Source organism: Rhinolophus ferrumequinum, chromosome 25 (assembly GCF_004115265.2).
Source record: "Rhinolophus ferrumequinum isolate MPI-CBG mRhiFer1 chromosome 25, mRhiFer1_v1.p, whole genome shotgun sequence".
NCBI lineage: Eukaryota > Metazoa > Chordata > Mammalia > Chiroptera > Rhinolophidae > Rhinolophus > Rhinolophus ferrumequinum.
The window spans coordinates 34,804,654-34,820,494 of record NC_046308.1 but is presented as its reverse complement, the minus strand read 5'-3'; the positions used below and the strand labels follow the sequence as shown (position 1 = coordinate 34,820,494).

At 41.0% G+C, this 15,841-nt stretch overlaps 1 pseudogene; it reads right to left on the bottom strand.

Annotated features, from left to right (window-relative positions):
* Positions 1 to 781: 781 nt before the first annotated feature.
* LOC117017356 (beta-galactosidase-1-like protein 2) lies at positions 782 to 6,731 on the bottom strand (annotated as a pseudogene).
* Positions 6,732 to 15,841: the final 9,110 nt, after the last annotated feature.

Sequence of the window (15,841 nt, the reverse complement as noted above, 5' to 3'; positions counted from 1 at the left end):
GGTCAAGTACTCTGAGCATCTTCTCATTTTTTTCAACATTTTATTTGGTGATCAAACAGCTTTTATTGTAGCAATATGATAAAGGTATACACTGAGTACAATTTGTTTTTTTTGTAAGTATCAGAAACAGACAGGTTAGCTAATTTATACAAGAAGAGGAATGTACTGGCAGGTTAGGAAGAGGATGGTGGACCCAAAGCAAGGCTTGGGATAAACAGAGAAGCCAATAGTTCCAGCAACTTAGGTGTCAGGACTGGTAGGTTACTCACAACCCCACTCTTGACATGACTCAGCTCAATCAATTTCCTACTTTGTGTCACACCACTCAAGATTCAGTATCCTGGAAAAGAAAGTCTGATTGGTCTATTACATGCCACAGTTGTAGGTGGGAAGGAAGAGCAGCTTCTCAGTCCCACTAAGATTCTAAGGAAGGGAGCATGGAGCAAGAGAGGCTAGGCACATAGACACCAGACACCCACTATCGGCAGGCACAGAAAGGCTGCAACACTTTCACCTATTGGGACTGGGCCACGCATTCCCTGACTATGGCAACCTGAGAAAGGGTCCTGAAGAAAGTGCCTTGGAATTATCAAAAATGACAGTATGAGACTCAGGGGCATCACTTTGTAAATTATATAAATGTCTAACCACTACGTTGTACACCTGAAACTGATACAATATTGTATGTCACCTGTAATTGAAAAATAAAAATAATAATTTTTTAAAAGAGCAGCAGGAAATATAAGTTGCAGAAAAGTCAAGTAGTGGAGGATGTTGGGACCTTGGTTTACAATGAGACAGGGATCCAGAAAGTACAGTGGAAATGTCCAGAAGGAAGGGAGGCTGAGGGAGTTGGGGTAAGGCTGTTAGAGGAGTTGGCTAGTTAAGTCATCCTAAAATGAGAGGTGATGAGTGGAGCTGTGATAGGTATAAGGGAAAATCTGGCAAGGGCAGTGAGGAAGGGTTCAGTTCCTGGGAAATAATGTACACTCTGCCTTCTTTATCCCTACCTCAACTAGAAAGATCCAAAAAGATTGTCCCAGAGGCTACAGATTACCCTCCAGAACATCATACCTAGAAGAGAGTAGTCCGTGAACTGGATCTCTGGGCCAGCTTTATATTCCTCAAACACAATGATCTGTCAAGAAGATGGGGATGCCATGAGATTCAAATTCTGCCCCTGAGATAAGGCAAATTCTGCCCCTGAGATAAGTCAAATTCTGCCCCTGAGATAAGGCTTGCCCCTGAGACAAGCAAAGTGGACTGGGAGGTGGGAGGTGCAATGGGGGGAGTTCACCTTATTTGATCCAAGTTGAAGCCAGGGTCCTGGAATGTAGAGGGTCTCCTGGGGACCTATATTCCAGTAGCGTCCCAGGTTTTGTCCATTGATGAATATTACTCCTTTCGTCCAGCTCTGAAAAAGATTAGAATGGGAGATTCAAGATCTGAGTTCTAGAGGGAAAGATATAAGGGGTGAAGATACACACACACACACACACACACACACACACACACACACACACACACACACACACACACCCTTCATATACCATGAACACACCAGATCATACACCTAGCCATACTCACACAGAGTGGGACTATGGTCCCACTCTGGCCCCAGGTGGGAAGTGATCTGGAGAGTTCTGTGCTACTGCCCCAGGCCTGGTGTTGGCTCAACATGCAGGCCTCACCAAGGAGGAAACTGTATCATCTCCCTGTATTTGCCCCAAGTCAGGGAAGGGCATTTTCATTTACCATAAGGTATCCTTCAGAACACACTAGGCCCAAAACTTAGGGAGAGTTGTAGAATTTCAGGTGGGGCAGGAAGTGTGCACTGGCCTCTCATCTACAACATCCCCAACACAGGTTGGGAGCTTAGGGTCTCAATATATTGGATTATGTCTGGGGACTAGTGGATCACACTCACTAAATTCCTGTGGATTCTACAGCTGTCCATACTAGAGCACACTTCTCATGTCTCTGTCACATTTGCTCATCTTCCACCCCAACACCCTAGTCAACAGTGAAGGGCCACCTCCCAGACAGCTGCGGAGTGGCTGAATTCCCTGGAAGCCCAGATTTGCTTACACAGGGCGGGGCCCATGCACTTTGAGAAAAAGATTCTTTTGGGAGGGGAGGTTGGGGACACACGGGCAGGGGAGAAATGTCCCTAACCTCCAGTTTTATGAAGGTGTCTCTGGGGTAATTACCAATTCTCAGGATACTGAGGAAGAAGGCAGGGCCCTGAGGTTGGAATAAGACTGGTTTTCAGATGTTGGAAATGTGCCTATGAGTGTCAAACACCAGTGCAAAGGTCAGGCCCTTCTTTATGTGTCAGTTGTGACTTTTGAGGTAAGTCTCTTTTCTGCCAGAGCCAGGCATCTCTCCTATAGCACAGGCATATGCCACTCAGGGTGCATGATGCAGCAAATAAAACAGCTGATCAGGAGTTGGGTGAATGAGGGGATTCCGGTCACCATTCTACACCAGACAACTACAAAACTTGGGTTCATTTCCTTCAATGTTCTGGATCTTGATCTCTTATCTGAAAACCAAAGGGGTTAGTCTGAGCTTCTTTCCATCTCTGAATAGCTACCATCTTTGGCCAATCACCTTGAGTCAATGGCCTGGTACCTACCTTCAAAGGAATTTATTGTTCATCTCCAGACTATAGATTTTAAATCTTCTTAATGGAGAATTGTTCAGATAGGTATCCCCAGTTAAACCTGTAGAAGAGGGAAGAAAGGGAACATGAAAAAGGCGGAAAGGATGCAGAGATGCAAATGGTCTATGGACAGGGCTCCCCCTGAAGGAGGATGCTTTCCTGGTCTCATTATATAGAAGGTTTCTGCAAAGACCTACACAGATTCTTCCTTCTGGGTGCACATGTACCTCTTAGAGTGGTGCCCATATTCCATATTAACAGTGCATAAGTCACTGCAATTCCTGCCCGGTCTCCCCAGCAGAGTGGCTCAAGCTAAATTTAACTCTTAAATAGGTCAAAGCACTTGCAGCAGGAGAAGGAAAATGTGTGGGACTCTGGGCCCAGGAATCCAGGGGAAGACCAAGGAAATGACAGGACACAGGCACTGAGCTCCAAAGAAGGAAAAATCAAAGTTCCGAGGGAGAGACTAAATATTTTATCCTCCACGGGCATTTTCACAGCTTTCTTCAAAACCCTCCCAGAAGAGGCACGGCAGAGCGCTGGCTTGGTAATTAGAGAACACACTCTGGGAACGTGAGGAGAAAGGCAGCATCATCCTTTCCCATCAAAGCATGCCTTGGTTATAGTTTCTACACAGATGTCTCATTGGTTGGGAGGTTCTGCCCTCTTCTGAACCAAATACCTGGCCATACCTTTTCTCAGCCCAGGGATAAGAGTAACAAGAATTTGGTGCCTCAAGATCTCAAGCTTCTCCCACCTTTTCTCTCATTATTGATATCCTTCCCATAGGCGAGTCAGCCTTGATTCTCCACCAGGATCTTCAATGTCAGGGAATTCTTGTAACCTGTCCAAAGCAGACCAGCCAGAGTGGGGACCACTCAGGCACTTTTCTGTAGACATTCTAGGTCTCCCATGAAACTAAGATTAGGTATAAGCAGGGTGATTGTCGGAGAGCAGGCCTTTAGACCTCCAGCTCTGGGTCCAGCCAACCCTTTGGGTTCCTGGTTCCTGCCACATCCCTTTCCTGAGCCTTTCAGAAAATAAGAGTGGCTTGCATATTTTACCAGAGACTCTGTCAAAGATGGTGACAACCCAGAGTTTTTTGAGCAGCAAATATCCAACGTGGAAATATTCTACTCACCCAAAGCATATACAACTGTACCTCAGAGATAAACACAGCTCTCCTTCATCCGTGGCTGGCCCCTAAGCGAGGCAATGCCAAGGATAGTAGAAGAGAAATAGGCTATCAGGGGGCCAGACCACACATACAATTGAGCGCAGGGCCTAGGAAGGCACTAGAACTATTAGTCCATTAACACTGGATTATATACATTTTTCCTGGGAATTGTCAGCTGATTAGTGGAATGATCCAGGACTCCTATATATTTCTCATCCAAAAATACCTGCTAAAGAAAAAGGAAACCACAATTAGGTCCTCATAAGGAAAAGGGGAAGAAGGGCTTGGAAAAGCAAAGAAAATGGCAAGTTCTATGGGAATGATTAATGCGTTGTCTCCCAGAATATTACAAGCTGACCATGAGTTCACAAAAAAAGAGCATGTTTAAAGCTATACAGTCATTAGATGTATAAGGCAAAGTTCAGAGAAGAATGGACTAATACTAAATCTGGGCCCTGGCTTCACTGTAGGGCAAGGGGGAAAGAAAGAAATTTTAACCTGCAGGGAATGAGGAAAAAAGAATGGTAGACAATGAATGAATATTGTGAAAGAAATAATGGCAAAAAGGGAGGCAGGGGAACTCTAGGTACAGCAGGTATCTGCCACTGTGCTCACATGCATTCACCTCTATAATCGATCCGATTTTCCAGGTTGCCCCAGATTCTCATCTGGAAAGGCTGCTGCTACCACTATATCTGATTTTAGGGATGACCTGAATGTAAATCCATTTATTTTCTATTACCTACTATATCACTTCAGCCACAGATTAAGCCACCCAGCAAACTCTCTGCTCTAACCAGGCAGGACCAGAGAAGGATGCATAATTTTCCCCTTAGATTATTTGAGTTAGATCACAATTTTCAAATGAAGTTTGACTAGGAAACCATAAAAATTAAAATCCACAAGTATTAAAAACACATAAATGTCAATTTATATAGCACACAGGATTCACATTTTAAGCTGATTAGAATCTAATTACAAGGTTTATATACTCTAAAATCATAACAGAACACCTACTGACTGACTAAATATTCCCTTGGGGCAGGGGTCAGCTAGGTTAAGATATAACCCTAGCGACTGAGCAACTCAAATAGACAGTTGCACAAGGAAATTATTAGAACACTCCACAATAGCAAACATGGAGATGTGGATGGACTGCTATGGAAGCACAAAAAAGGAAACAACTCCTAACCAACAGCAGAATCCAGCCTATTTCACAGATGTGATGATAGGTGACTGGGGAAATCAATGGAAGATTGTAAGTGGGGAAGTGGGATGATGAGATTTTTACCTGGGTAAGAAAACTCTGATGGTACTGTGAGGGAGGGATTTAATTTAGCAAGGAAGAGGATAAAAGTGAGCTACCTGGTATAGGGAGGTGACCCATGGGGTTCTAACAATAGTAGAAGCAAGATACAAAGATGATTCTAAGGCAATGACAGCAAAGATTTTAAAAGATCAATTGTGCAATGTTGCACCATACAGGGGCCAGATGAAAGTAAGATGTGAAGGAAGGATCAGGGGAGGATAGAAGCAGCATTTTCAAGTTGGGAGGTCTAGAGTCTATGAACTGCTGTGAGGACTATAATATGAGGTCTGTTTAGGAAGCTAATGAATTTAGTGTTGGACATGAGTTTAAGAAGTCATGAAACATACATCTAAGTTAAGACAAGTGCTCAGCGAAAAGCAAGAAATGTGGGTCTGCAGCTAAAGAGAAGAAGGGAAGGGCTGGAGCCATAAAGGAGTACTTGAAGCCTTAGAAGATACAAACCACATAGAGAGTATAAAGAGCAGGAAAATTTCACGAAGAACTGGAGAAAACAGCTCAGATTGGAGTGAGATTATGAAGCCTTTAACCTTGGTTCTGCTACTTTCTAGTCAAATATCCTTTGGAAGTCATTTAACTTCTCTGAGGTTTCTTCATTTATAATATTTTAGATGGGTGTTTACTAGACGGGTGTTTTGAGAAATAAATGAGAAGAATCAACTGTAATGCACTATGTAAATGTTAGGGACTGCTGTACAGTAAGTACAGGGTCTTCTAAAGCTCTTCCCAAGTCTCCTTAAAAAGCACCTTCAACTTCCATAAGGGTTCAGTGAGTACCCTTCCCAGGAATGTTTACATACCTTAGACCTATGATAGCAGTAGCTTCCATATAAAACTTTTCACTGAAAGGACAGAGGTTAAGAAATAGTGATGATTTTTTGAAGGTCAAAGAGATTTGACTATTGTTTAGACATTCACCTCAGAAACACCATTGGGTTTTATGAGCAGAGAACAGCCACTGGGACCCATTCGTTGTTCCCTATCTGGCCCCAATCTTGAACATGACCCTTTAAGGTACGGATGACTCCGGTAGAGATGACAGTTTCATAAAGTATGTACCCATATGTTTGACCACTCCCTTTGTTCACAGACAGCTTCTCCATGCAGATTGGCTTGGCAGAGCTGATGAGCTGTAGCATATACAGGAATAAAAACAAGGCTGAAGGTTCAGGCCGGGGTGGGAAGGGGAAGTTTTAGAAACGACCGCCCAAATCCCACTTTTCCAAAAGAACGGCCCCAGGAGTCTTGGGGAAGAGAATATAAAAATGAATATGTAATAATAATATTTAAGTGTCACATATAAATTGCCCTTTTGTTTTCCAAAGCAACCTAGTATTTCTCTGCATATGCGAGCCATGATGTATTCTTATTTATTTTTTTAGATGAAAAAGCTGAAGTCAAGAAAAAGGAATGATTTGTTGAACTTGCTCATTAATTCATGATAGAGTCTGGGCTAGACTCTTCTGAGCTAAGCTTTTCCCTCCCCCTCTCTTTTGTCCAAAGGCTACCCTACTACCATAGTTCTATGCCCAGGAAATGCCTACCTGGTCCAGGTAGGGCATGATGTCCCATAGTGATATGAAGTATGATGTTATCACTGAGTTATATGTAGCCATAGGTCTAGAATCTGGTTGGCAGGGCTTGGGAACCTCTGCAATGAAACACAGGGGGTTGGGCCATAATAGGATCCTCTCCCAACCCCATTCACGGGAACAATGTACTCTGCTTTCCTAAAGCTACCAAGAATGAAAAGCCCAGACACAGGGCATGTCTTCCCAATTCCAGGAAGAGTCATAAGGCAGGTAATGACTGAGTAGGATTCCTTTCTCATATCTATAGGCTCTGAGGCAGGATGCCCTGCTGTCTTGGAAAAGCAAGTGGTACATCAATCCCACTGCTGGACAAGTAGTTCTCAACCCTGGCTGCACATCAGAATCTTCTAAAATCCAATGGGAAAATATGCATGTTCAGATTCTGCTTCTTCCTCCCCATTTCAACCAAGACATACTATGTAACAGCCCTGAGAAGGGCCTCACAGCTACAGCTTTTAGAAGGTCCACAGAGGATTCTGACGCACAGCCAAGACTAAGCAACATGGCCCTAGATGTTGAACACTCAGAGGGTGGGCTCTGCATCTTGTGCATATTAGAATCCCCAGTGCTAAATTATAAAATAAACTAGAGCAAACTGAACATCTCCCAAAGAGAACATCTCTCTCCATTCCCTCGCTCCCCTCTTCACAGGACAGAGACCACCAGCGGGGCTGAGTTATCATTCAGATTGAGGTTATTGCTGGGTACCTAAAACAGAGCTAAAATACTCTTGAAATGTGAAATACTGAAGTGTATATGCTCCGTTCTCTGTCAGCAGTGCCCATAGTCTGAAAAATATAAAGAAATTTGTCACTTTCTAAAAGAAAGCCCCAACTTCAGCAAAGGAAAGGATGAGAACTTAGTACTGAGAAAGAACACCCTTAATATAGCAACTTTGGGCAGAAAAACTTTTGACATTAGACAAGAAAATGCCAAGTCCCAGTTAGTCCAAAGCAGGAGACATCTGCCATTCTTTCTAGGGCTTTCGACTGAAGGAAAATAGCACCAGTCCCTGGGTATTTAGTAAGCCCTGTCTGACAGCCCAAGGCTACTCTAATCCAGTGATTTCTCCTTCCTATTCAATTTCTAATTGAACTCCTTTCCTTCTTTGACCCAAGTTTTCACTCGGTCTCTTAGTACTTGTAGACTGGGGAAGGCCTATTAATTAACACCCCAGTGCTATTAAGAGATCCAAAGAAACTGGATTTGCAGTGAACCTCTAAGAACAAGGGTCTGCACAGTTGATAGACAAGACTGAGCTACCAATTTCTCTGCTTGCAAAGTCCCAGACAGCCTAGATTCTCATGGTGGATAAATTCTAGTATTGTCAAAAGGAACAAATATCAAACCCTCAATCCCCAGCATATGGTTAAGGCAAAAGAGATGAACAGTTCCAAAAACTGGTCTCAGAAGTCCACCCTAGGAAGCTCCAATCTCAAATGGTGGGGTAGCCTAAGTTGGAGACAACTGTGGGGGCAAGTATTTGCCATAGCTGGTGACCATAGGGAGATAATTGTCCAAAGATGCAGCTCCATCCATGAAGCTGAAGTTGGTACCACCATGGAACATATAGAAGTTGAGAGAGAACGTAAAGTTGAATATTTCACTCACATTTTTCATTAACACTGCATACAGGTAGGAAGAAAAGGAGAAAAAGGGGGAGATAAATGAAGTTTGAGAGAATTTATAGCCCCTTGTGGGATTTTCAAACTGCATGTATTAAATATTTGTTTGTACATCTCTGTCTTAGGTAAATATATGTCCAGCTCAGTGTTTCTGAAGCCCTTAGTAACTTCTTACAAACCACATTTTAATGACCTTCATCAATTCTCCAGAAAGGACATGGCAGATAATCTAAGACCAGATAACATTTTACTTCTACCCAATACACTTTCATTGAATTGCCCTATCTGTCAGAACAACTGACTCTAATCACTTTAGTAGCCTCAAAAAAATATAATCAGAATGGAAACCCTGCTAAAAATAGAATTTCAATTATAATGACCTCTGTGGGGACCATTCTATGCTGTCATTTTAATGCACAGATGTCTGTAAGGTATCTAGTTTCTTAAATAATTTTTTTTCAATTACAGTTGACATACAATATTATATTACTTTCAAGTGTACAACACAGTAATTAGAGATTTCTGTAACTTACAAAGTGATCATCCCAATAAAGCTAGTACCCATCTGACACCATATACAATTATTACAATACTATTGACTATAATCCTTTACATCCTATATATACTTTACATTCCCATGATTATTTTGTAACGACTAATTTGTACCTCTTAATCCTTTCCCCTCCTCCCATCTCTCCAACTCCCCTCCCATATGGCAACCATCAAACGGTTGTCTATGTCAATGATTTTGTTTCTATTTTGTTTGTTCATTTATTTTTTAGATTCAATATATAAGTGAAATAATATGGTTTTGTCTTTCTCTGACTTATGTCACTTAGCATAGTACACTCTAGGTCCATCCATGTTGTTGCACATGGCAAAATTTCATTCTTTTTTATGGCAGAGTAATATTCCATTATATATATATATATATATATATATATATATATATATATATATATATATATATATATATGGAGAAAGAAGAGGTATAATATATATATGTGTGTGTGTGTGTATATATATATATATATATATATATATATATATATATATATATACCTCTTCTTTCTCCATATATATAAATGGAATATATTATATATATATATATACACACACCTCTTCTTTTTCCATTCATCTATTGATGGACACTTTTGTTGCTTCCATATCTTGGCTATCATAGATAATGCTGTAATGAACATATGAATGCACCTGTCTTTTTGAATTAGTGTTTTGAGTTTCTTCAGATAAATACCCAGAGTGAAATTACTGGGTCCTTCTTTGTCTCGTTATAGCCTTTGTTTTAAATTCTATTTTGTCTGATATAAGTATTGCTACCCCAGCTTTTTTTTAATTTCCATTTTCATGAAATACCTTTTCCCATCCCTTTACTTTCCAGTTTGTATGTCTTTCAATCTGAAATGTGTCTCTTGTAGGCAGCATATGTAAGGGTCTTGTTTTCTTATTCATTCAGGCACCTTATGTCTTTTGATTGGAGCATTTAACCATTTACATTGAAGGTAATTTTTGATAGATGTGTATTTATTTCCATTTTTTATTCATATTTTTTATCTTCCTTTTCTTCTTCTCAAAGAAGTTCCTTTAACATTTGTTGTAATACTGGTTTGGTGGCAATGAACTCCTTTAGGTTTCTCTTGTCTAGGAAGCTCTATATCTGTCCTTCAATTTTAAATGACAGTTTTGCTAGTTAGAGTAATCTTGGTCATAGGTCCTTGCTTTTCATCACTTTGAATATTTTCTGCCAATCCGTCGTCCCTGCAAAGTTTCAATTGAAAAATTAGCTGACAGTCTTATTATGGAAGCTCCCTTGTAGATAACTAACTGCTTTTCTTTTGCTGTTTTTAGAATTCTCTCTTTGTCTTTAACCTCTGCCATTTTAATTATGATGTGTCTTGGTGTGGGCCTCTTTGGGTTCATCTAGTTTGGAACTCTGTGCTTGTTAGGTTTGTATGTCTATTTCCTTCACCAGATTAGGGAAATTTTCAATCATTAATTCTTCAAATAGGTTCTCAATTCCTTACGCTCTCTCTTCTCCTCTGGTACTCCTATGATACAAACATTGGTACATTTGATGTTATACCAGAGGCCCTTAAACTCTCAATTTTTTGGATTCTTTTCTCCTTTTGCTGTTTTTTGGTGTTTTCTGTTATCTTATCCTCTAAATTGCTGATTCAATCCTCTGCTTCATCTCTGTTGACTCCCTCTAATGTATTCTTTTCAGATATTGTATTCTTCATTTCTGATAGGGTCTTTTTAATGTTTTCTATCTCCATTTTTATGTTTCCTGTCTCTTTGATGAAGTTCTCCCTGAGATCACTGAACATCCTTATAACCAGTGTTTTGAACTCAGCACCTGGTAGATTGCTTAACTCCATTTTGTTTAGTTCTGTTTTTTTGGAGCTTTGTTCTGATCTTTCATTTGAGACATGTTTCTTTGCCTCCTCATTTTGGCTATCTTCTTGTATTTGTTTCTATCTATTAGGTAGAGCTATTATGTCTTCCAGTCTTAGTAGAGTGGCCTGCTGTAGTAGGTGTCCTGTGCGGCCCAGTTGCTCAGTCTCCCTGGTCACCTGAGCCAGGTGCTCCAGGTGTGTCCATTGTGTGGGTTTTGTGTGCCCTCCTGTTATAATTGAGCCTTGATTGCTGTTGGTATGTCAATGGGAGGCACTGACTCTCAGATTGATTAGCTGTGTGGACTGGCCATGACTACAGTGGAGGAGCTGTGTCCAGGGGCTGACCCTATGGAGCAGAATTTACTTTAGCAGAGCTCTGGTGCCTGCTGAGCCTGCCCTTTGGGTGTGTCCTTTGTAGAGGTGGTTGGGTGGTGCTCTGGTATGGGCTGAAGCTGGGGTCTGTGTGTGTTGGTTCTAGAGCCTCTTGGGAGGGGCGCTGGTGAGAGCCAAGTAAAGCTGCTGCCTGTGCCCTGTTCAGGGCCAGTTCATATGAGCCATAAAGTGACCTGCAGATAGTTGCCACTTTTGCTGTGCTTGGAAGTACCTGGGAGAATCTGAGCTGCAAACTGAGGCTGGCCACTGCTAGTTCCAGGCTTGGGGTTGCTTAGCAAGAGGTATGGAGATGGCTGAGGCCAGATGCTACTTGTTTGGGGTTGGTGAACCTTTGAGAGATTTTTAGAAAAGTTCATGGCATGAGCCAAGATAGGCTGTTTGCATGGATAAGCCACTGGAAGTAGCTTGGGTGGGCCCACAAATTGGGTGTAGTGGGGCCTCAGGAAATTATGAGGGCAGGGCAATCCATGTCAGCTAAGTTGATGGAGACTCAGATATGGTGACTGCCTGGGTTGGGGAAGGCTCAAAAACAATGGATTCTGCCAGCACTTCTATCTGGGAGAAAACTGCTACTCCAGCCCTTTTAAGTACTAATGTCTCTAATGGTCTATATTAATCCCAATTTGGTGCTGGATCACATACTCTCTGCTCTCTCAATTATGCCCTCTTGCAAATATCTTTTCATTTTTCCCTTCCCACCCATTCCTTTCTATTGACGTTAACATGCTCAATTACCTCTTGTTTTTATGAATCTCTCCAGTCCAGCTGTCATGTTTTCTCTGCATGTCTTGCACCTGCCCCATCATAGTCAAGTTTCATTGTGCCCACTTCTATACCTCAACCTACTTTTGGAGATACATGGGTAACCATGAGGTATCCCTCTCAGCATGTAGAAATAATAATAATAATAAAAAAATAGTGTTGACCTCTAAGAAATAAACTTTGTGCCAATAATGCAAGTAAGAATCTGAGCAACACCCAGAACTATGTGCAAGTATGTGCACATCAAAAACTGTGATTTATCATGACCTAGGAGAAACTTGATACCCTGATAGGGGAGAAAGGACACGAAGCCTACAAGAGTGTTTCTCAAAACTTTAAATCTCACCTTCTGCTGACAAACATTTAAAAACTTTTTCAAAACTAGCTTTTCTCAGGGTACTGGATGGCTCAGTTGGTTAGAGCGCGATGTCTGAACAACAGAGTTGCCGGTTCGATTCCCACATGGGCCAGTGAGCTGCGCCCTCCACAACTAGATTGAAGACAATGAGCTGCCGCTGAGCTGCCAGAGGGGTGGCTGGATGGCTCAGTTGGTTAGAGCATGAGCTGTCAACAACAAGGTTGCCAGTTCAATTCCCGCATGGAATGGTGGGCTGCGCCCTGCAACTAAAGATTGAAAATGGTGACTGGACTTGGAGCTGAGCTGTGCCCTCCACAACTTGATTGAAGGACGACTTGGAACTGATGGGCCCTGAAGAAACACACAATTTCCCAATATTCCCCAATAAAAAACAAACCCAGCTTTTCTCTTTCCCCTTCCCATCCATCCAATGAGGAATCCAACAGATTACATAATAGAAAAGTAAAGAGGAAAGATCCATAAATTGACGGTACCTGGTAGTATTTAAAGCAAGAGACCTTGAGCCTAATAAATACAACTGAAAGTTCTAAAACAAGGGCACTCATTTGCAAGTGTTGATTCATAAGGCTTTTGAGTCCTCCCAACATCCACAGGCCCTGATTTTGTGCTCACAAAGAATCTTCAGATTATTCATTTAACTTTCCTGGCATTTCAAGACTGAGAAGCCCTGATTTGGGATGAGCACTTGTTCAACATTGCCCAGTAGAACTTTCTGTGATGATGAAAATGTTCTCTATTTGCCTTGTCCAGTATGGTAGCAACCACCCACGTGTGACTATTGAGCCCTTGAAATGTCTGGTGTGAATGAGGAACTGAATTTTTAACTTTATTTAATTTAAATGTTAAATAGCCACATTGGACAGCACAGCCCTAGTCTCTATAAAGGATTATCTCTTCTCTCCCCCAAGTGGCACACTGATTTACGTTCTTCAGTTACTTAGTAGTTTTAGTTGCTTCTCTGAGTCTGATTAACTCTGGGACACTCACAATGTCAGGAACCAACTCTGTCACTACTATATACTCACTCTATGTGCAGCCTTCTCCGAGCATGTACAAGTCTGTCATTGCCTCCATTCAATCTACAATAAGATCTCCTTCAAATGATTACTGTGAGGATGAAATATGCTAGGTAAAGTTAACTGCCTAGCACAAAGCTTGATTCCTAATAGATGTTATATATTTGTTTTTTCCCTCTGATCCTTTTCTACCTAGTATACGAGTTCTGACGATCAAGTTTGCGAACTTGTTGCAATGATGTTGCTAATCTTTTTTTATATCAGAGGGATTATTCATTATGAATTTGTACCAACTTGACAAACAGTTAACCAAGGTTACTATTTGGAAGTGCTGAAAAGGCTGCATGAAAAAGTTAGACAACCTGAACTTTTAGCCAACAATTCATGGTCTTGCATCACGACAATGCACCAGCTCACACAGCACTGTCTGTGAGGGAGTTTTTAGACAGTAAACAAATAACTGTATTGGAACACCCTCCCTGCTCACCTGATCTGGCCCCAAATGACTTCTTTTTTATCCGAAGATAAAGGAAATATTGAAAGGAAGACATTTTGATGCCATTCAGGACATCAAGGGTAATACAATGACAGCTCTGATGGCCATTCCAGAAAAAGAGTTACAAAATTGCTTTGAAGGGTGTACTAGGCACAGGCATTGGTGCATAGCTTCCCAAGGGGGGTACTTCGAAGGTGACTGTAGTGATTTTCAGCAATGAGGTATGTAGCACTTTTTCTAGGATGAGTTCGGAAACCTAGTTGTCCGACCTCGTATAGTCCTTTTTATAGTTTCCAGCCATTTTAGAAATATAGTGTCATGCTATTTATTTCTACTTAAATGACTATGTATGACATGGTTTCATTGCAGAGGAGGTATATTAAAAATCAAATAAATTGCAACTTCTACAAAATTACTGACCTGAAGTCATTTATATAATCTATTATCTGTGAAAGACTGACAAGTAACTAGCAGTTAAATTGAGACATTTGGAAGACATTCCCCATTTGTGGTGATGGAAAGCAAAGAAATAATGGAGAAGATAAAACAAAAATATACTGTGTGGGGTTCCAAGCATACAGCCAAGAAAAAGGCATCCAGTTGGGCAGTCGATGAGGAAAAGGCACAAAAGCAAGGCAAACCGGGTATTTCTTAAATAAGGAATTGGAGTTAGCTGTTACATAAGTTTCCTGCTTCTGAGTGATAGAAAGTAGGCTAGCCCTATCTAGGCAATCAATTCACCCAATTACTTTCCTTAGAGATGGAAAATTGGGTTTTACCTGAAGTAGTGCTATCCTGGAAATCAGTTCATCAAAATATCAATTTACTGCTTTAGTGAAGACCTTGTAAGTTGTTCTCAGCTTCATTTTTGGATCCTGGAGTAACCAGCTAGGATTGAAAAGGCAAGACTCACTCTTTGGGTAAGACACAGCAATAAGAAATGTTGACGCATATGAGGCTGGAAAACACAGTCCAAATTTGCTCAGCTACACTGGAACAGTAATATTGTGAGATTTTAATCCACCTTCAAGAAAAAGCAGTCTGTGTTCCAATTACAAACAGCTCAGCACCTTCACCACTACCTCTTTCCTCAAAATACAAATGAGGTTTGTATTATCATGAAATGATCTAGAGCAGGGATAGTCAAATTGCAGCCCACAGGCCAAATCAGAGCCACTGTCTCTTTTTACAAATAAAATTTTATTGGAACACGTGTGTTTACCTATTATCACAGCTGTGTTCCTACCACAACAGCAGGACTGAGTAGGCACAACAGAGATTGTACGTGGTCCTCAAAGCTGAAAATATTTGTTATCTGACCTTTTACAGAAAGAGTTTGCCAACCCCTAATCTGGAGTGGGATTATTATAAAGCTGTTTCAAAGATTTTTTTTAAATGTTCTTTACTGGAATGTTATTACTGATACAAGCTAAAACATGGATGACCCTTGAAAACATTATGCTGAGGGAAATAAGCCAGACACAAAAGATCATACATTGTATGATCCCATTTATATGAAATATTTGCCAGAATAGGCAAATCCATAGAAAATGAAAGCAAATTAGTTGTTGCCAGGGGCTGCGGGTGAGGAGGAATGGAGAGTAACTAGACATGGAGTTTCCCTTTTGGGTGATAAAAAAATTCTGGAACTAAATTGTTGTTATGGCTATTGAACATTTGTGATGTATTTAATTGCCACAAAATTGCACACTTTTAAATTGTAAATTTTCTGTTATGTGTGTTTTACTACAATAAAAAGTGATCAGAAGCCAAAAAAAAAATAAGGGGGGGAATACTTTCTAAAAAGAGATAATTGAGGGGGCGGCCAGTTAGCTCAGTTGGTTAGAGCGCAGTGCTCTTAACAACAAGGTTGCTAGTTTGATCACCACATGGGCCACTGTGAGCTGCGCCCTCCACAACTAAATTGAAACAACTACTTGACTTGGAGCTGATGGGTCCTGGAAAAACACACTTAAAATAAATAAAAGTTTATAA